Here is a 22,775-nt window from a genome sequence, read left to right as displayed (position 1 = left end):
ATTGAAAAAAAATATTTAATTACTGTGCCTGGCCTTATTATTAGACACGTTTGTCTATATATTATAATTTGTTTATATATTATAATTTTTAATGCAGAAATTCGTTTTTTTGCTATTTTATTATTTTTTATAGCATTAGTTATTGAAAAAGAACTAATTTAGTTGTGAGAAGTCATAAATTCTATTTTTTTAATTCAAAACAAAAATAAAAATATTTTTCACTATGCAATTCGGGACTATATTTAAAATATTTTGTATGTCCTTCTTTAGATTAAATAAGTGCCTGAATTTACTTTATAAACGTTGTTTAATTTTTGAAGGTTCAAAGTATGATTCTATTCCCGAATCACCTTCTCGATTAGCTCTCTTTTAGTGGTTATTTCGATTTTATCAATCTCTTCTTCAAATGCTCCCAAATATTCTCGACGGTATTTTTGTTTTGCAAGTATGCAAAATATCTTCCCAGTGTTATCAGTAAAAATTAACAACAAAATCATATATAATAAAGATATAGTTCAAATATAATTGAGCTGCCTTTGTATTTCTTTACTTGTGTCTTATAATATAATCAGGTACTGTTTATCTATACAAATTCGAAAATCCATTTAAAAACTATATATTTATATCAAATATATTTTGTAAATTCTTTCTACTTTGCATTTTTTTAAGTACACTAACATTTTTTGTGAGTTAATCTATTAGATAGTACCGGTTTCCCGAATTTCTAAATTGACAGATTAGCGAGATTATATCGTATTTTTTCTGTCCTGTAATTTGGAAATTTCGACCGTTTATTTTATTGAGTGAATTTTATCTATCACGAGATAGCACCGATTTACTGGAAGTGATTCTCAGAAGTGACTCTTTTTTTGAAATTGGGAATTTCTTTTGTGATAAGAAATAATATGATGCACTTAAAAAAATATGAATAATAATTCAGTTTAGCTAACGCTGTCGTGTAAATCGCATCTTGTTTTCGTGTGCTCGAGTGAATATTCTAAAAATAATAAAAAAATAAAATAAATAAAAGGAACTTTGTGCTGCAGTGATTCTTTAAAAATATTACGCTTACGCCTCTTTATAAAATATAGTGTCTATAAAAATATAAATTCAGTGTATTTTATATAACAAAGTGTTAAAAATATAGTTTTTATTTAAATATAATTATAACCCAAATAAATAAATGGCAGAAGATAGTTTTGTAGAGGAAAATTACGCGGACAATGATTCAAATATTCCCAGTGATAACGAAAACTTTAGTGATAGTGATACAAGTTCGATTGTTCATGAAAGAAATCGTCCTCGAGTAATGATGCCTATTAGCGATGGAGAAGATACTGAGGATGATGATATTCCATTAGATTGGTGTGAAACTGATACACCTAGGCATAACCAGCCATTTGAAGGATTGTCGGGAGCAACTTTTGATGTTGATATCACGCGCCCTGAAGAAATCGCCGAAAAATTTATCGGTGATGACCTGTTCCGCATTATTGCAGAAGAAACAAATAGATACCGTGCTCAAACTTGGAATAAGTACAAACAAGAAGTTAAAAATATTATACAAGAAAAAAATAAGAATATGTGGGGCTTACCGGATATTCTAAAAAAGGCTAAACTACGAATATTTGAAAGTGAATATAAGCGAAACGGGGAAATTTTATTACAATTGTGGAAAACAGTAAAGAGTAGAGAACATCGAATGATATCAACAATCCATAATACAAATATTGTAAACACTGAAAAAACTGACAGAAGAACTGGGCTGCGTATAAAAAAAACAATTTGTATAATTGATTACAATAAATACATGAAGGGAGTAGATCGGGCTGATCAATACCTTTCGTACTATCCAATATATCGTAAAACTAAAAAATGGACGAAAAAAGTGGCCATGTATTTATTTAACTGTGCATTATTCAATACATTTACAGTGTATAGAAGTGTAAATTCAAACAGCAATATAAAGTTTTATGATTATTTAATGAAAATAGCAAAATATTGGATAGAGGAAAAAACACCAGAAACAGAAACACCAACAATTTCAGAAATGTCTGAAAATTCACAACCGACATCCACATTCGCCACTGCTCCCTCATTTCAAAGGCTTTCAGGCAGTTTAAAACAACACCAATTAGTCAGGATATCATCTACTAATGAGCGTAAAAGAAGAAGATGCATAGTTTGTATCGCACATAAAATAAGAAAAGATTCTCTTTACATGTGCAAAGAATGTAAAGTAGCTTTACATGTTGGTGAATGTTTCTCCTCGTATCATTTGAAGAAACATTACTAGGTAAATAATAAAAATAACGTTTGTGAATTTTGAATTTTATTTTTTTGATAATTCGTATTGGTATTATTTTAGAATTAAATATTGTGAAAAGTGAATTACAAGGGAAAGACATTGAATAATAATAAAGTGTGTACCTGAAATATTCCGTATTAGTGTGGAGAAATTTATAATGGTGAGTGCACTTTAAACTTGCATTATATAAATAGTTATTGTGAAAAGTGATTTACACGTGAAAGATAATGTACAATATCTGTGTATGTGCCTGGAAGATTTCGCATTACGATGGAGCGAATTACAATGGTGAGTGAATATTTTATTGCAATTGAATTATATATCAGTAAACTCATATTAGTAAAAATGTCATTTCTCATTTTTGTAGATAATCATTTGCACAAAATATCACAATACGAAAAAAAAGTGTGCTTGAAAAAAGTTTTTTTAAATTTGAAAAAGTTTGAGAACTGCTGGATGACTCAATTTAAATTATTTTTATTTAAATTTTTAGGTTATTCATTTTTATAATTTTAAAATCAAGATAATCATTTTAAAAATCTAATAATAAGGAAATGTAATAATTAATTTTTATTTCCGGCGATCCACATGTTGAGAACCACCTAATAATGACTTAAATTAATGCATTGATACATTTTTAACATGTTTAGAAAAATTCAACTAAATATTCGGACCGTATCAAAAAATACATAAATTTAAATAAAAAAGGTAAAATTCGCGAAGATTTGTGAAAAGGTGCCGGTATTTAGCGTAAGTCTGGTAGTGAAACTGCCGGTCGGTAAAGTGTTAAAGAAAGAATATCCGAATATTTTAAAAGCAGCAATGTTAATAAATTTCCTTCCTATGCGAAATATAATTTTAATCAATATAAAAAATAAAAAGTTTATTCATTTTAATCAGAAACTGCAACAAAACCTACAAAAAAGTGATTCGTACGATATACTGAATAGTAAATTGCTATTTAAAAATTTCTTCTCATAAGATTGTTTTTGCTGTAAACAGAAAAAAACTGTTGGTTGCAGCAACAAAAACTCTTGAATGGTAAGAAATATTCATAACAAATAAGACTAGACGCTATATAGCGTAGCATAGTGGTAGAGTACGCTCGGGATAAGGATTCCGGTTTGTTATTGTGTGCATAAGCTGTGTGGCTCAAAACAATTTCGCTCAGAATATTTAATTTTTTTATTTTAAAAGAAAATATATGTTTATTTAACATACATACATCTGAGCAAAGTTGGAAATTGCAAATTTAGCTCCATTAAAAAATAAGGAACAGAACTCCATTTAATGCAATAAATAAAATTAAAAAAAATATTTTAAGTATTGTATTATTAATCATAATAAAAATAAAAATAGGCGTACACAAGTATGAATAACTTTTTAGATTCATCGGATGAAAATTAACATTTTACTTTCATTAGAGATCTTGTCTAGAATTTGGGGCATTTATTTCATCAGCGAATTTCCAATTGCAGAGACAATTTGATTTTTTTATGGAAAAAATAGCATTTTAGGAGTTTAATGTCATAAATTTATTTTATGTTAAATTACAGATATTCGTGTGAAATGAATGTAGGATACTCCAAATATTATTTTTATTTTATGTGTCTAGACATCCCATAAAATTATAATTAATTACCAATAAATTGTAATATTATTTAATTATTAATAATTCCAACTTACTTAAAAATATGTAGAAAAGAATTTGTCTTAGTACCACAAAATGATCTTATTAAAAAATGACACTTTCTTAAAATAATTGTTTGAGGTTCAATTTTAACATTAAAAATGAAAATGCAACTAAAAAATCACTATAAACATTTTCACTAATTTTTTTGCTTTTGCTAGAGCAATTTTTGTACATTGTTTTTAAGTTCATGAGAGTGAAAAATTCATTGCTTACAAGTGTTAAACATATTTATTTATTTATTTTAAATATTCCGCACAATCAACAACTACTAAGTAAATAGTGAAAAACCAGACTGAAATCAGTCTTTAAATTAGTAAAATTTATTTTATTATTTATAAACTATAATCAATATATGCTGCACGACTTAACTCGGTTTTATTTTATTTATTCGTCTGTGAGATTAGAAAAATATAGATAAACCTAATCTTTGATAATCGAATAAAATTATAATCATATAATAAAACCAAATTTGGGGACTCAAATATATATTCGAATTAAATCAGATCACCAACATTTGAGAAAATTTAACTTGCAATATCAATTAAAAATGTTATCTACTTTTATAAGATATTAACAGTTAAATTTACTAGGTTTTCTATTATTTTTAGATAGTTACAGTTACTAATAAAAATCAAGCAATCTATAAATATAAACTACATCCTACGCAGCTACAAAAACATGTTCTTGAATTGTTGTTTACAAATTAATTAATAGATAACAATTATTTTAATAACAATGTTAATTTGCCTAAGGCTTTTCCATGTTGAAAATTTTGTTGTGCTTTTAGGAAAACAGTAAATATTTTCTTTTGCATTGTTTATGTTCGCCATAGAATTTATATAATATGGGGCTATTTATATTGTCGATGGATTATTAGTAATCCATGCTTATCGAATGTACAGTCAATAAAAAGTTATTTAGGGTGTTGTGTTATGAATTCTAAAGCGGCGAAGCATAATTACAAAATTCATTAATAAATAGATTAACTTTCAGTGAAATAAGAAATCATGATTCTAATTATTAGAATGGTCAATCAAAAAATGCTCATTTATCATTAATCGTAAGTGCCACATAAAAAATAAAATACTAGAAAGTATGTTTTTGAACCATTTTGTATATGTAACATAAAAATAAAATTGCACTCATTTTATTATTTTTGCATAGTTTTTATTCTAACTGAATCCTTTCATTTCTATTATGAAATATTTTTAATCAAATTCGTTCGTGGCTTTCGAAGTAATCGAGTTGAGTTAATATTCAATGCAACAACTAATCAAATTAAAACGCTACCACATGTTATGTTCATAAAATTTACACACAAGTCAATGGACCAAACTATTGTGTTCAATTTGTAGTAACAAAGCATTTCATGTTTTATGAGAGCAAAAAATTGATGTCATTTTATCTATCAATAGTCGATTGCGAATTCACAGACCGTGACATTTTTTGTCGAAACATCTTGAACCATCGAAGCAGAAAGGCAAAAATGTATGAATAAAAATTCCGCTTCTATCAATATATTTAATATATAAATATTTTATATGCATCATTCGTATGAATAATTTAACTATGTGTTTTTCCTTAAGATTTATAATATACATAGTCTGATTAAAAAGCATCCCAAAACATAATGCCATATATTGGTATATATATATATTAAAAAAAGTGTTTTAGTTTTACTTCTTAATAACAACAAAATGAAGGCTATGAATATTAATAATATAAGCAAATTATAGCAAATTTAATTTTTTTTAAAATTACAAGTTATAAATAGGTACCGTGCGAAATATTAATATAGCGAGCTTCATAAATATTTGCAAAGGCGAGCAACGCTTTGTATTATTCTCTGAAAAAGTGTCAATATAAAAATATAGCAATAATATAAATATACGATTAAATAACCAAAGAAGCAAGTAAATATATAATAATCTTTATTACCTATTTTAATATAAATATAATTTTTTTATTTTGAGTAAATTTATATTGTGTCAGTTAATAAATTAACATGTTCTAACCGACAGTATATTTAACATAATAATAAACCGTAAAAAATATTAATTCAACAGCGGATATAATCGCCCTTTTTTAACTATTGGTTATTCGAATATATGAAAACCAAAAACCGACCAACTCTAAAAGCACAGTTAACAATGTAGGTATTGAATTTTTCCTCCATGTACTGCTGCAATATCCACAGTACAATTGTGCCCATTTTGTTTGACTAAATTTATTTTATTTTATTTTATCTTCAAATTATTAATAGCAATTATAGCAATCACCAATAAAAAAATAAAAAAACACTGTGTAATTGCCGAAATTACACATAAAACACATATTTTTGAGCTAATATTGTGCAACTGTGGACTTTTTGAATGCCTTGTACTAACATTTTAATTTATTTTTTATTAATATAAATAATTTTAAATTTAAAACATGTATAAAGTAATTTAATTTAGTAATATTTTTGCCAGCAGAAATAATTTAGTATTTTTAAATTAAAAATAATAACTACAATTTCAAATATTTGCAACTACTAAAAAAATTTGGGGGTTTTCTGGATGAAACCAGTATTTTTAACTAAGAGAGCATAGAAGAAAAATTCTCTTCGCAAAAATAAAATATTTGTAATATTTTTCTTATAAATAACTGTTTTTTTTTACAGAAAATAGTGTGATAAATTTTTAAGCAAAGTTTTACATTATGTTTTGGATTTTAAATTCATATTTTAAAATATAGTTATTTTACATAGCTAAATTTAATTTATTTAATAATATTTTATTAAATAAATTAAATTTTGAAGTGCAATTGGTTGTAATATGGATTTTTTTCGTAAATTGTATTCATATTTTATATATTTTCCATAACCTACGAATATGTGTTTGTTGACATTTAAATGGCTGTTACTTGTAATAAATGGCATTTATATGAAAACGCATAAAAATGAAATATTGCTCTTTCTCAAACCCCTATTTTTTTTAACATTAGCCGAAAAATACATATTTTAAAATTATTTCAATGTAGTAGTCATAAAATTAAATTCCATATTTAAATGGCAAATTTATTTATAATTATTTACTTTTTCAATTTTAAAACATTGGTTTCAATTGGTTGTATTATAGTATAAAATTGTTTTTGTAACTTTGCCTTATTTTATATTAAATTCCGTTGACTAAGATCTAGCTGGTTGTTGATATTTAAGTGGTAGTAGTCTCGACTTTTGTTAAAACGGAAATAATGTATGAAAATGTTAATTTAAAACATTGGTGTCGATTGATTGTATTATGTAACAGGATTGTTTTTGTTAATTTAACTTGTTTTATTTATTTACGGTAACTTAAGATATAACATATATATTTAATATATATTTACAGCGGTTTCTAAAGCTTGCAATGTTATATTCATAAATCATTTATTAGAAAAATTTCGATCTTAACATATTTCTAATATTGGTGTCAATTGGTTGTATTATAATTATATAATAGGAGCGTTTTTATTAATTTTACTTATATATTATTTATTTACGTAAACCCAAAATCTATCTGGTTGTTAATATTAAAATGGTAGTTGTTTTCACCTGTGTTAAAACGGCAATCAAGCACAACTAAAATTACATATTAAAATTTTTCTCAAATGATTTTTTTATTTTTTTAACATTAGCCACAACAAAATATTTTTGAATTGTTTTTGGATGTTCCTAAAACTCAATGTAGTAGTCATAAAATAAAAAAATACTAATTTGCAATAATTTATATGCCAAATTTATTTTTGATTATTAAAAAAAAAATATTCGTGAAAATGGTAATTCAAAACATTGGTGTCAATTGGTTGTATTAAATTATAGGATTGTATTTTTAAATTTTATTACATTTCGTTAACCTAAGATTTAGCTGGTTGTTGATATTTAAACGGTAGTATGTTTTACTTGTGTTAAAGTAAACAAAAACACATCAAAACTACATATTACAATTTTTTTCGAATGCCATCTTAATTTTTTGAACATTTGTTAAAACATATGTATTTTAAAATTGTTTTCAGAGGTCGTAAAGCTTTTTATCTATTAGTCATTATTTTTTGAGTATTTGTCAAAACATATATGTATATATATATAAATATATATATATATATATATATATATATATATATATATATATATATATATATATATATATATATATATATATACATATATATATATATATATATATATATATATATATATATATATATATATATATATATATATATATATATATATATATATATATATATATATATATATATATATATATATATATATATATATATATATATATATATATATATATATATATATATATAAATTATTTTTAGAAATTTTTAAATGTAATAGTCAAAAAATGAAATAATGTTTTTTCAACAATTTCAATGCCTAACTTATTTTTGATTATTTTTTTTAGTGAAAAAATGTATAAAAATGGCGACAAATAATTGGTTGTTTTTGTGAATAATAATTATATTTCATCGTACATAAGATCTAGCTGATTGTTGATATTCAAATGGTAGTAGTTTTCACTTGGGTTACAATGGCAATCAAACAAAAACGCATAAAAATTACATATTACAATTTTTTTCTTGGACGCCATTTATATTTTAACTATTTATATAACAAACATATTTTAAAATTATTTCTGGCGGTTTCTAAAGCTTTCAATGTAGTAGTCATAATAAAATCTATTTGTAATAATTTCGTTGCTCAACTTATTTAAAAATATTTATTAAATAAAATAATGCATGAAAATGTTATTAAGCGTTTGTTCTGAATTCTAAATCTATACTTGCATGTTTTTTTCTTAAATTAAAAATTTAGTTATGTCATTTATATCTTTATCTAAGATAAAAAACAATAACCAGCGCTGAAATAATACGTTTATATAATTGATTTACTAGTAACTTTTTAGTACATGCGTTAGAAAAACATTTCATACATTACATAAAATATATAAAAATTGAATTAAAAATAGCTTTTACCCCTTCATGTTTTTACGCCAAGCTTATTATTATTTACGTCTTAAATAGTTTATCATGTAGCAAAATATTTTTGTGGAATTAAAAGCAATATTTCGGTATAAAAAATGGTTAAAAAAAACAGATATTAAAAGCATTTTTGGTGCATTTAAAAGTAGCCCGATAACAATTTAGTTGAAACATTTAACGCGGCTTAACTTAGACAAGGTAGAGATTATATCTTTTTGTGTTTACCTGTTGCTTCGGCCACTGGCGATAGAAAAGCTCTGCTCGTGGACGAGGAATGAGGGCGCCTCAATCCATCGCCTCCCTTATATACTCCCCTTTAGCTTGTCCCTTTCGTTCTCGCCACCCCATTCGCTGAGCGTGTATCGCGTCTCGAGTGTTATCGCTTAGGATTTACTAGAGGATTAACTGCCTGCCACAATAAAACGACATCACTCAATAAACGCGCCCATAATGAGATCCACGACCGCTTATCGCCAAAGTGCCATTATTGATCGATCCGGAATGACTCACGGCCATTTTGTTTTATTATTGCGATGAAATGGCCGACCTGCTGCGAGCAGAGTCAAATCCGACCACCCCACAATTATCCTCCCCCCTTGATTTCTTTTCTGGGAAACGACTCAGAGTAATTCTCGGATTAAGATAAGCCCTCCCATCTACACGTTAATTAAATTTCACTTAATTTTTTATTCGTTTTCGAAAGGATATTGCAATATGAAATATGTTAAGCAATAAACACTGGTAGCTAGGAGCAAGAATCCCTTTCATTCGGGCGTGGGAAGTTGTTATAAATCAACATTTGAAGAGGAAAACGCCTTCAAATAAAACGCCTACCATTGAATGCCAGCACAGCATGCTTATAAAATTCTTGGATTTTGGGAGACAATTTATAATGAAAACTAAAACATCCAACATTTTCATTTTTTTTTATCATAAAAATTACAGTAATATATTTGTTCCATGTTTTAACGTTTCTAAAGAAATAAGTCTTTAATTATGCTTATGCCATTTTTTTGCATCTTTCTGATAGTAAAAGATTTTCTCTCTTAGACTATTCTTGAGAATCAAAGTGTTTTTGGCAAGAGTTCAAATCAATGTATAACATTAAAAGAGTTTTGCAAAGCTATATACAAATTGTAAGTGTGTGGTTAAAATAATGCGATTTTAAAAAGCTGCGAGGACATAGTTTGTTCTAAACAAAATATTTGTGAAATCATATTTTTAGAACACATAAGAATTGCAAAAATAGCCTTGCAGACTTTGATTGATAAAATTGCATCAATTACCAAACCATAAAAACTATTTAAATATTTTTTTTTTCAAGGGCTTTGAGACATGGCTTTGCCTCGAATAAGCATTGTTGTATTTATCCTTTGCAATTATTCGACGGTCATCAATAATTACAAATTCACTGACTGCACCACTAAGCCATCATTCGCAAAACCAATCAGACAGTACAAGGTTAGGTCATAATATATACATATAGTGTTCCTTCTCGAGAAAAATATCAAAAGAAATTTTTCTGGTTTCTTGAGAAATGTTTGTATTATATACAATTGAGTTTGTACAAATATTTTTGAAAAGTTTACAAACACTGCCCTTTTTATAACGCTGCATAAGTAAAGACGTTTATGTATAATATGCATACTCCTTGGAAGGTTTTAGTGAGAATGAAAATAATTGTTACAAAAATTACAATTTTTAACACTGGAACTCGTCTTAATTTTGCTTAAGTAATAAAAGAAGACATTCAGATAAGAAACCTGTCCGAAGGTGTTCGTGCCAGTTGTTTCAAAATATGCATACTTTCTCGGAAAATTTGAATGACAACATTTCTTTTGCAAATTTTAATTAATCTAACCGGCCGCCGGTTTTATCTTTGTTTTGGTGATCTAAGAACCCACTATGATAAAATAAATAACGCTTGGGAATCGGCAAAATGCAATACGATTTAAGATAACAATCCAAAAAGATTTTTTTTATATTGTTTTTGTAAAGTAGCACAAGCTGATATTGACAAATAGCTCAAGATTATTATTGAGAGCTGAAAGGGCCTTAATAAAAATAGCAATTCTAAGCTATATAATATAGAATTAAAAAATACGTAAACACTGCATAACACTTTTAGTCCCAAAAAGTTGTCCTAAAATATGCAATTTTATTTAAAAAAAATTGAATATTTTAAACTGAAAACCTCAAGATATTTTTTTTTGGTCTTAACTTACTGTCCTTTTATTAATTTAAATTACTAAAAGCAATATGGTGTTGATTAATTAAATTAATCTTGGCATTACTATATACGGTATATACAACAAAGGCATATCAATGCGTCGCTATGTAATAAAAACTGATTGATTTATGGCGCTTTTAACGCGTAAGAAATTATGTTTTCACGTTTTATTTTAATAAAGGCTTTGTCTCTGTTTCAAAATATTATTAGATACAGAGATATTTATTGCATTTTTACTGTTTTTAGTTATTTGGCAATTTCCAATACGGTTTTATTTAATGAATGCACTAATGCTCTCGAATAATTTAATATGTAGTTAAAAAAATCACGGTAGTTAAATACTCAATCATTTGTTGAGGAACAGGTTTTATCTGAAAATCAAAGGGACAGTGTTTTTGCTGTTTGTCTTTTCTAATTAAAAATTACTTTTTAACAATTATAGCTTATTGTAACATATTTTGAAAGCCACAAATATGTGTGGTAAAAATGATGTATGCTACTACAATGCAAATCACTACAATATATATAGATATAACGACGCATATTTCTTTAATTAAAATATCATATTAATAATGCATAGCATAAAACTAAACTTTTAATAAATAAATTCTGTTTTTTTTTATTTTTGATAGTCAATATAAACATTTACATCATTTATAAGTAATAATACAAAAAAGAAGCGATGTCCATAAATCTTATTGAGCCCTAATTGTATATACATAGTCGATATCAGTGAGTATTTTACAATGTTATTGTTTTTGTGTCATAATCTATTTTATATTAGGCTGATTTTATAACAATAAAAAAAAGTCCATCTGTATAAAAGATTATTCGAGTTTAACAACTGTGTTAAATTTTACATTAAAATAAATTTTGTAATGTAAATAGAAGCATTTGGTATTAATCAAATAAACTTTTGCTAAAAATAAATTATTGCCAAAAAATTTGTTAGTAAATAATTTTAATTACACGACAAAAGCTCCACAGACTTTTGGCTCAATGACAATATGTCCATAATAAAAGATCCATCCGACAAAATATTATTTATAGCTCCAATCGATCATTGAATCATATAATGGGTCCAACGATATTACGATCATTTTAAAGAGAGTGTTCAAAAATTGATGATGGAAATTTATATATTGTTATTTCACAGATTACCAAATATAGGTACGTCACTCAAATTAAATATAAATATTATTTATGAATGATTAAATCGCATAATGTTTTATTTATGTTTTAGAAGCGTACATGTTTTTTGATTATTATATTTAAATATTTTGTTTGACGTCGTAATGTCATGTGGATCAATAATCGTCTGGAGCTTTAGTCGGGTAAATATAAATTTATATATAATAAATAATGTAACATGTGACATAGTATATTAAGGTACCGTTTTTTCACATTTCATTCTATAAATTTGTTAATTACTTATTAGTCCTTAAACTTTTTTGTCTATTTTTGTATAGCGTTATATATCATAAGCGCCCAAAAATATTTTAGGTATTCCATTTATATTTTTGGTAAAAGTATTTCAAAGAAAGGTCTAACGCATTTTTCTTCGATACTACGATTTAAGGTATGGGACAATAAAATGAATTGAAACATAAAAAAGCCACGCCCGACTTGAACACTGTTTATTAAACGTGATTTTTTTTTATTTATAAACGTATGTGATATACATTTTTTCAGAAACACCGAATAAATATCGTTATAAAACACGACAATAAATATACGAATTGTATAAATGTGTTTTCGATAGAAATGAGCAATACATAGAGCCTTTTGTTGGTTTCCTATTGATAATAATTATTGTGATCGAATAAAAAGCAAATTATATTTTTTTTATAGCAATAGAAATTTTTATCTTTTATTATAAAAGAAACCATAAATAAAATTGCTTTATATCATATTTTATTGCTATGGTTAATAAATACACAATTTTATTAAATCGCTAAATCAAGTAATTGCTTTCAAAGATTTTAAAAACACCTGCGTTTCACTAAATTTGGTTACACTTAATCAAATTAATATCTTTTATTAATTATTTTTTGTACTGTTTATTTAGATTTTTTAATTAAGCTCCGTATTTAATCAAAACATCGTTTATTATTGTTCTTAAACGATACTGGTTTATATTATAATAATAGCCAATTTGGGTTTTTTGTTGTGTCGTTTAAAATACAATATCAATGAGCTATATCAACAGTTCAAGGAAAATAACAGTTTTATATTAAATATTTAATAATAAATTTTAGTATTGCGTCTTTTACGTAAATTCAAATGGTTTGTAAATTATATATTATATAATTACAACCTCAAATTCTCCATTAAAATACTAACTAATCTGGAGAATTTGATTATTGATAATTCAATGAATATTGCCTTGTTGGCAAACTAGAATTGTTGTCAATTAATGTGACTTGTGACTGTTGGATCAAATAAATGAGTTCATACAAGGATTTATAAGTAAATAGTATTCCGAAATTTAAGGTTTTAGCTAGTCGTAATTAATGATATTAAGAGCACTAAAACTCTCAGTTAATACGCCTGAAATATGTAAGTACTTTTTGAATGATTTTTATATTTGATATCTAATTTATTAGATTGTGCGATATCGAAATGGATTGGATCATTTGCAATAGTATATTGTATATTATTATTTACTAGAGAAAATAGGAAAACAGATATTAGATCGAGTTCCAGATCTTTATCGCCGCAAAAATAATATTTACCGAAGTAGTACACGTAAGTGGCTCGTGTGTATAAATCGACCTGATATGTAAATAACAAAAAAATGACATTTTCGCAAGATGCCAACCTTCAACTTTGGTTATTTGCCATCTGCGAAGGATTGAAAGGGATACTGCGATCCGTTTTCCTTCAATTCGTCTAATAAAATATACTCTGTCGTCGATCGTCGAGTGGGTGTCATTGATACTTTTACAATATTTCGTCATCCGTTATAGGAGCAAAGTTTATAAATAGAAAGCGGCATAATAAAAGGAAGCATCGATCTTAATAAATAATATTATTACTCTTTGTATATATATATATATATATACTCGCTCTCAGTTTGTGACGGTTCGGTGCCATAATTAATTTATATTTTCTTTTTCAGTGATATTTAATAGTAAATATAGGTGATTTTAATTATCGTTATCTACAGTGTAGATATTAGGACTAGTTGTCAATTTTAAATCAAAATGTCAATGCATTTTGTCGTCAAAAATTCATAAAAATCAGTTGATTATATATGTCAATACCAATTTTAACACCAAAGATTAACAATCTAACAGATGTATTTGATATTTAGTTTATTGGAAAAAGCTTAATTGCTTTTGTGTTCTTTGTCTTATTATTATATATTAATTAAAAGCGTAAACTCTCACACAAAAATCTTAATGTGGATCTATGATTCGTATCAATCGGGAGGCCAAAGTAAATAATGTTGAAGAGATTTATTTATTCATATAAAATAAACAACAGATTACTCCAATGCGTTACAAAAGTCAAAATCAAAAATACCATATTAAAATAATGTAAAAATATTATGGTATGGATTTGTGGAGGTTCGCGAGTACCTGTCGACAAAGGTAATGCCACTGTAGTACTCAATCAAGGCGATTACGATGATAAAATTAGAATATTACTGAATGATAAAGCATATAGAAAAACAAAAAATGACCCTACTACATATCAGGAGAAAAAAACAAAGAATTTGATCGAAAAATCACCTTTTACAAAATTTTTAAAAGAACAACTGGCACCTCGAATGAGCTCATCAAGGACCCCACGTTTCTACGGTCTCCCTAAAATACATAAAACAGGGTTACCCTTAAGACCGATTGTCTGCGCAGTTGATGCACCCTCCCAAGAACTTGCAAAATACATAGCATAGGGTTTCCAACCACTAGCCGAAAATATGACTTCCTACGTAAAAAACTCCTATGACTTCATTGAGAAAATTCGTAAAATAAAGGTGAACCATCAAGATCTCCTAGTTAGCTTTGATGTGTCCTCGCTGTTCACAAATATCCCCATTGCGGAAACTCTTAACTACATTATTAAGAAACATAACCCGCCGAAACATATTATGGAATTAACAATACACTGTCAGAACTCCACATATTTCATCTATAAAGGGGATTTCTATAAACAAGTGGAAGGAGCACCTATGGGTTCACCACTATCACCAGTAATAGCTAATTTTTTTATGGAATATTTTGAAGCAACAGCCTTAGAAAAATCGATTAAAAAACCACAAATCTGGTTAAGATATGTAGATGACATATTTGCAGTGTGGCCCCACGGAAGAGAGGACTTGGATGTGTTCCTTAATTTTCTCAACACCCAACATCCGAAAATAAAATTTACTATAGAAATTGAAGAAAATTGCCAATTACCCTTCCTGGACACACTAATCATAAAAAAAAAGAAGACGGCTATCTAGGACACAGTATTCAGAAAAAGTACACACACCAATAGGTATCTACATGCAAATTCCCACCACCATCAAGCACAGAGCAAATCGGTAGCAACCTCTCTATTCAATAGAGCTAAACTTTTAGCCGACAAAGAACATATCGACGATGAACTCAAAACCGTGAAAATAGCACTACAATCAAATGGTTTTAAAAAAGAAAACTTGAAAGAAACAAAGAAGAAAACAAAGAAAATTGAAAAAAATTACATAGGACATGCACGTTTCCCATACATCCAAAGGGTAACAGAAAAGATCGGAAGAACCATAACGAAACACAAAATCAGAACTATTTTTCAGTCCAAAAACAAAATTAGTTCAATGCTTCCTAACGGGAAAGATCATCTAAAAAATGAATCCCAAGGGGTATACAAAATCTCATGTGCAGATTGCTAAAAAATCTACATTGGACAGTAGACAGACGCATCGCACACAGAGAAAACAAACATAAAAATGATGTAAAAAAATTCAAGAGCAGTTCTACTTTAGCCGAACATAGTTTTACTGAAGACCACAAGATTGATTTTAACAGCACAACAACTATAGCTAATATAAAAAACCCTTTTGCTCGTACGAAACGAGAAGTACTCGAAATAGAGACCCACAAAAAAATCGCTATGAACAAAAGAGATGACAGTAGCATATTATCGAAATCTTGGCTTCCGGTTTTAGAGTCATTACGAAAACTAAAATCACAAAAAAATGTTAACAGACAAAAACATTAACACAGACACAAATGACTCATCCAAGACCAATGGACAATAAATTAATATAATTAATATTGCCCCACCGGAAAGAGTATATATAACAAGGTCAAGAACAAGAGCGGCAGTCGCAAGCAATTCGTGATCATGGCCGGAAAATCACGGCCGAAATATAGAATACAAATAAGCATAAATCGCGATGAATCCCGAGATTTAATATATATATATATATATATATATATATATATATATATATATATATATATATATATATATATATATATATATATATATATATATATATGTGGTTGAATGCGTTTTCGCGGAGAAATATTTGGTTAATATTTCTAGGAGTCGGATTACTCCGCGTACTTTTTTGATTCCGTGTGGAATCATGGTCCCTACGTTTCGGCCAGATTCGCCCAGCCATCCTCAGGGGAAAATTGAGAATATGAACATCTGGTGTGGGCAAAGCCCAGCATGTGGTTGTTCAGATCTGAACAACCACATGCTGGGCTTTGCCCACACCGGATGTTCATATTCTCAATTTTCCCCTGAGGATGGCTGGGCGAATCTGGCCGAAAGGTAGGGACCATGATTCCACACGGAATCAAAAAAGTACGCGGAGTAATCCGACTCCTAGAAATATTAACCATATATATATATATATATATATATATATATATATATATATATATATATATATATATATATATATATATATATATATATATATATATATATATATATATATATATATATATATATATATATATATATATATATATATATATATATATATATATATATATATATATATATATATATATATATATATATATATATATATTATTTTTTTTCATCAATATTTTCTCAATGCGTGCGCCATTGATTCTTTTTTCGTATTGTGCGCAGAACGTCTCTTGTGCTTTTTACTTATCTTATTGTGTACTTTAGCGAAAAGCCCTGGGCTATGTACAGATGTGTCAAACGATCCGGGGACAGAATTTGTTTGATCATTCAGACGAACGAATGTCAATGTCATTATGTGTAAGATACTCAATTACAAATATATAATATGATATACATATTAATTCATTTGAAAATCAACATATTTTATATTCATTTACACGTGTTAATTACAAAGTTTTTTTTTAAAAATATTTTCGATTCACAAAAGATCGAAATATGTTACTTGTTAGTTTTCGCCGTGAACTGATTCGTATTGAAGATCGAACTTTTATGAATTCGGGGTGACAGCTTAGCTGAATCAGATCGGACGGTCTAAGTGAAAAGGGCTGCAGCTTCTAAGGTTCGTATTGGTCAATTCGGTGTAGCTCTACTTAGTGTGAATTTGGTGGAACTATCCTTGTTCCAAGTCGGAAGCTCAAGTTTTAATGAAAGTAATTTGCTTTAAATACTCTTGAGGAACGAGAGAAAATCCAACATCCCTTTAAATTTTTGATTTTTTTAATTATACAATGATTTTCGTCAAATATGCAATATTATATCGACAAATATCGCTAGAAATTAATGGGATTTTAGGAATAAATACACTTTCACCTGAACCTTTATTAATATTTGTAAAATCAGTTATTAGACTTACTTGTTAAAAACATATCTTTTCGATTCATATATTTAAATAACTACTAATCTATCAAATATGTGAAACAGAAAATTATACAAAAAATCATAATGTTTTTAGTGAGATGAAAAATAGAAGTACAAGCATTAATAATCATAGTATAGATTTTTTTGTGCATTATTGTAAATTTGAATGCTCCCGGATTTCCGGGAAAATTGGTTGTCGGAAAGCGCTCGTTGGACCCCTTAGGGGTCAGAGTTGCCATAGTTACTCGACTGTTTGCTTGGCCGCGAACTTCCCGAGTCGTAAGACGATACATCTGCCCCCGTTCGCGTTCGATCAAAATTAAATAGCTATTATCGCTGCGATCGCATTACGTTGCGATGGCCCTTTTAAAAGGGTCTGCAAAAGGGATTTATTTGCGGTTCTTTTCATATTCCCCGGCGACCGATGGTGAATTTTTCTTTTTTTTCATTCGAGCGGCAATCCATTTTCTTGTGCGCATGTGAGCGTGCTTTAAAAAGCTCTCTCGCAAAATTTGTTTGCTCGCCGCTCTATCCTTTTGTTATTTACAAAAGTGGCTTACACTGCGACTAAAATATTCGTGGACTGTTTTACGACGATTGCGGAATCAAAAAGAGTCGAAATAAAACGACGGAGTGCAAAATAATACATTCCATAAACATATTTTTCATTAAAAATATATTGGTTGAAAAAAGCTTACATTTTATTTTTAATAATAAAGAGCAAGTAAATATTGATAGAGAGTAGAGAGATATGAGCAAATTTTAATGAATTATTAAGCTGTATAATAATTAAATTGGATGTGTTATGAATACTTAAATAATTTTAAGATTGATAAAATATGTAGTCTAAAAAATTTATATTTTTTTCTTTATTTATTCATATTTTAAAGTATGAACATACTGTACATTTTATGTATGTTCTATATTCCGATTTTTCATTTTCAATTTTAACCCCGTTTTAGTCCACGAACTTTACTGACACACTTTGTGCAGATACAGCTCTTATCGTCGACCGATTGATACGCTCACTTTTGCACAATGGAAACGAAAGCGATTTGGGTAATGTAGTGTTGTGTTGCGTATTTCATGTATGAGTTATTTTTTCATCATTGCCTCACGGAAGATAACCATTTGGCCGATTTCCGCAAATGTTTATCTTTTGTAAATGTGCTCGCTGTCTATGTCGGCCGTTGCGTTTTTCAGACAAACAATATGATAATATTTACAGTAAAGGCTTCGTCCATAGAATCGTGTTTTTATTCCTTCCCTTATCGACGCTTTATTTATTGCCTGTGTGTTTGTCCCCTAGTAAGAGCTGGCAAATATCTTGCTTTTCGGCGATCATAATCAATGCGGTATATGTTTATGACTTCACCGAAATAGCTCTCATTCTTTCACAGACGATTCGCAAATTATGTAAAAATTTGAGGGTTTGCCATTCTAGCAAAATATTGCTTATTAATATCTAAAAATCTAAGTGGCAAATTTTATGGTGTAATTAAGACACATATGAAATATGTAGTATATATATTCTTTCAATGTGTGTAATGAGTACGGCCAGGGGAATTATATACGGATGTGTGAATTTGTATAATCCACAAAAAGAAAACTGTAACGGCCTAAATGGAATAAAAAAAACACCTTCGTGCATTAAGAAATAAATTATAATATTAAGCAGGTTTTTTTTTGTCATGTAACGCGGTGGAACGGCGTTCCGGCACATTTGTTTACAGTTTTTTTAATGTTTAACAACCATTGATCATCTGCGTTACATTTCATTTCTTTATTTTTACGTTAATATGACGTCATTATTTGCATTTTACTTATTTTAAGTGTAAAAGTTTTAACTCAAGTTTAAAAATGAAAGAAAATTTCAGTAACTTCTCAATCGCCTGTTCCACTAAAAAAGGACCAGAACAGAAACGATATAACATATGGAAAGATAAGAAGCTAAAATTTAATTTACGACTTTTTTAAAATATCACGATTTTGACGCAAATGAAGAACATCTAAACCAAATTTTGACCAAAAGAAGAGCGCAAAAAACAATTATCACTTCTCAGAAGTGAAAAATTCACGTCAAAAGCAATAAAATTGCGTCGGCGCCGTTGCAGTGGGAACGCTCGGTAACAAGCTATGGACTTCTAATATAAGAGGGTTGATCAAAGTATTTTCAAACATAATTTTGTTCAATAAGAGAGCGCAAAAATCAATTATCCCTTCTCAGAAGTCAAAAATTCACGTCAAAAGCAATATTTTATTGCCTTTGACGTGAATTTTTGACTTCTGAGAAAATATAATTGTTTTTTGCACCCTCCTATTGATCAACATTCGGTTTCATTACACTTTGATCAATACTTTTATAGCAATACATTTTGAAATAAATAAATTTCTCATATAAATTTTGATACTTTTGTATGCGCTTTCTGGTGTAAGAAAAGCTGTAAAAAAAAGTAATATTTGAATATATTTTTTTTTAGTAAAACGCTTGACAAGAAGTGAGTTCCGGCAACTTTTTTGCTTAAAAAAAGCTCTGATAACTCTTTTTTTATTTTATGTTTATGTTATGTGTTACATGTATATTTAGTTAAAATTTTTGGGTGTAAAATTCAGCTATTGAGCCAAATAAATTATTAAATAAAATAAATGAATAAATTTTTAGAGGTGAAATATTACTAGAGTGATGTATCATAAGTCGCAATATAGACTTATATTTTCAGAATTATTCAAATTGTGTCTAAATTAGTTCTGAAAAATGTTAGAACAGTCATATAACTAATAGTTTTGTATCTTTTGGGTAAAGTAAAATCGATGTTTTTGTCACTGTAATTAAGTAATCATCTTTAACATAAAAACAATAGACTTAAATGTCGGTTTTTTTGTGTACAACCGTCCTCCGATTATGTCGTGCGTATTTTTTGCATATACTCCCGTTTTAATTTTTTTTTGTTAAAAATCAAATGTTTTGGATGGATGCCGAAACGAAATGTGTCATAAAACTTAATTGTGAAATAATACTTTCAGACTAATGAATAGGGATTTTCAGTCCCTTTTCAATACACTGCTCTCACTACCCACCTAATCTGTAAATGAGCCATAGGCATTTTATTTTGCCAAATAAAAAAAGGGTTAGAGAAGTTTTCTTCTTGAAAATTGTGTGAGATATATAAAAATCAAATTTTATATTGAAACTAAAATGCCGCGTTAGCCGATAAAAATAACAGGGTATTCGGTTCTTTTAAAAACGCCCGGTTCCATTTCTTTTAGAGTTATTTTAAAAACAAAATTCATGTCGATTAAAAATATGGCTGTTATCGTACCCTCATTTTTTTAAATTTTAATATTTATATATATTTTTTTAATTCTTTTCTTTTTCTCTAAGATTGTTTTGTATGGCTGATAGTTTGAAAAAAGATAGTGGATCAAGCCGGCTAACTAATTTAGACAAGATTTTTATGTAGTCTATGTATATTTAGAAAAAGTTTCATCTCGGTTTTGATAAAAAATTAAAAAAAAATATTTCTAAAAATTAAGATTTAATTAATATGACAGAATCAGCCGTTATCGTTGCATCTGATTCGTTAAAAGGGCAATAACATATATATTTGTAAAGTATTACCAGACCGCACTGAAACCGGTGGACCTTACTTTAACAAAAAAACAAGTCAGATTCTAATATTTTCGCTTAAGAGATACAAGCATTCTCGAATTGTACATTTCAGAATATAGTGACTTCACCAATGTACTTATTCCGAGTCTATTGTTGCGCCAGTATACAAGCAGTCCAAATTAATATATATTGGACATCAATAGATTTATTTAATATTACGAATATTACTATCCAGGACCTCAATAAATTTAATAAATATTATTGTCCATGACCTTAATTTTAATAACTATCTACGACCTAAAAGGTATCGATATTATAAATTATTATTAATTTCGCAGCAATTTTTTAACATGTAAAATTTGAGCAATAATTATGAAATACCACGGCTTACTAATTTTGCGACGAGAATTTGAAATTAAAATTTATAAATTATGTGTATGAATCTACACGATTAATTTTTATTTGTTTTAATTTTTAAGCAATGTATTACTAAATAAATAAATAATTGTAATCAAGGAAAACTCTCTAACTAGATAAATTGATAGAAGGTAAAACAAATATGAATTTAAGTAGTTTTTTAACAGAAACCATTTTTTATTATACATAAAAAATATTGATTTGACACTTTTTAAAAATATGCTTTAAATATTATTATTAATTAGTAAAGATATTGATAAAATTTATAATTTTAAATATTTATTAATTAACTAAATTATATTTGTATAAAATATAACAAATAATAATAGTAATAGGTTGATTCAATTTATTCGTACAATTAAACATATGTATTTAATAAATATGAGAGATTATTATTTGACTGTCCTATGTTAAAATATAAGCTAGTCGTAATATGTAATATTTTATTCAGCATATAGATTGTAACATGTTTTTTTTAAATGTAAACAATTCACTCTCTGCGTTAATTTGAATGCCATAAAAAAAGAAAGAAGTTCGCGGTGAGCGCGGAGAACGATCCAATTATGTTTCGCTTTTTCCCTTTATTTTTTATTTTATTGTGTTTTCCTTATGCCATTGTGTCGAATTCTACGTGTTTCTATTATGAAAAATAAGAAAAAAGCGTGCCATTTCTAAATTCGTTGACATAAAATATAACCCTTAGAAA

General features: G+C 27.5%; 1 protein-coding gene across 3 annotated transcripts in view; it reads right to left on the bottom strand.

The window, feature by feature from the left end:
• The window catches only part of LOC148235386 (uncharacterized), a 308,520-nt gene that overhangs the window by 9,524 nt on the left and 276,221 nt on the right, over nt 1-22,775 (bottom strand). Inside the window, exon 1 of one of the 3 annotated variants that reach the window (XM_088186950.1) lies at nt 9,240-9,258. The exons of the other annotated variants lie outside the window; for them this stretch is intronic. The gene's annotated coding sequence lies outside the window, so the exon portion shown is untranslated. Of the gene's footprint in view, nt 1-9,239; nt 9,259-22,775 lie in introns of those variants that run through there. 3 annotated transcript variants of the gene reach the window in all.

The sequence above is a fragment of the Plectrocnemia conspersa genome, unplaced genomic scaffold (assembly GCF_051122295.1).
Source record: "Plectrocnemia conspersa isolate PC_06_02 unplaced genomic scaffold, ASM5112229v1 ptg000005l, whole genome shotgun sequence".
NCBI classification, from domain to species: Eukaryota; Metazoa; Arthropoda; class Insecta; order Trichoptera; family Polycentropodidae; genus Plectrocnemia; species Plectrocnemia conspersa.
This window is presented reverse-complemented; position numbering and strand designations above follow the sequence as displayed.